The sequence below is a fragment of the Schistocerca nitens genome, chromosome 2 (genome assembly GCF_023898315.1).
Source record: "Schistocerca nitens isolate TAMUIC-IGC-003100 chromosome 2, iqSchNite1.1, whole genome shotgun sequence".
NCBI classification, from domain to species: Eukaryota; Metazoa; Arthropoda; class Insecta; order Orthoptera; family Acrididae; genus Schistocerca; species Schistocerca nitens.
In genome coordinates this window covers 740,878,485-740,879,328 of record NC_064615.1, presented here as the reverse complement: position 1 = coordinate 740,879,328, position 844 = coordinate 740,878,485, and the positions used below count along the sequence as shown (strand labels likewise).

Below are 844 nucleotides of genomic sequence, written 5' to 3'. Positions count from 1 at the left end.
CGGTATGATACAGTCGATCCAGTCACTTCCTCAACAAGTTCGTTATCAAATCCCTCCTATACACTTTTTTTAGCACTCCGTCTTCAGGCCACGAGTGGCCTTCAGGACCATCCGACCGCCGTGTCATCCTCAGTGGAGGATGCGGTTAGGAGGGCGTGGAGTCAGCACACCGCTCTCTCTGTCGTTATGATGTTATTCTTGACCGAAGCCGCTACTATTCGGTCGAGTAGCTCCTCAATTGGCATCACGAGGCTGAATGCACCCCGAAAAACGGCAACAGTGTATGGCGGCCCGGATGGTCACCCATCCAAGTGCTGACCACGCCCGACAGCGATTAACTTCGGTGATCTCACGGGAACCGGTGTATTCACTGCGGCAAGGCCGTTGCCCAAATCCCTCGTATACTCTTGTCCAAATCGAGGTTTCTGTGGCCTGTCTTTAACAGCTTTGGTTCTACGAAATGATAAGTTCCATCCCTTTCAGGCATCTAATATTTTTGTACGATCAAGACATCTTAACTTAAATAATTTGTTACACAATAACTTTGACAAATCAACAGTAAGAAGAAGACCACTGTTTTTCTGATCACACATTTTGTCGATTGACGAAAATGTCCCGAATAACGTCTACAATCTTATAGAGTAATTTATTCATTTTTAATAACCCTTACATGAACGAGGTTGATAATGTCAGTGGTACGAATATGAAAAGTAGAAATATTACGAGAGTTAATGTCGTGACAGGAAATCGACCAACACTTCCTAAGTTGACAAACTATACATTGATTCTAATGTGTCTGTGGCATAATTACCGCCGTAACTGTCATTTCACTAATGACAACAAC

At 44.0% G+C, this 844-nt stretch overlaps 1 pseudogene; it reads right to left on the bottom strand.

The window, feature by feature from the left end:
* Window positions 1-271: 271 nt before the first annotated feature.
* LOC126238045 (5S ribosomal RNA) lies at window positions 272-389 on the bottom strand (annotated as a pseudogene).
* Window positions 390-844: the final 455 nt, after the last annotated feature.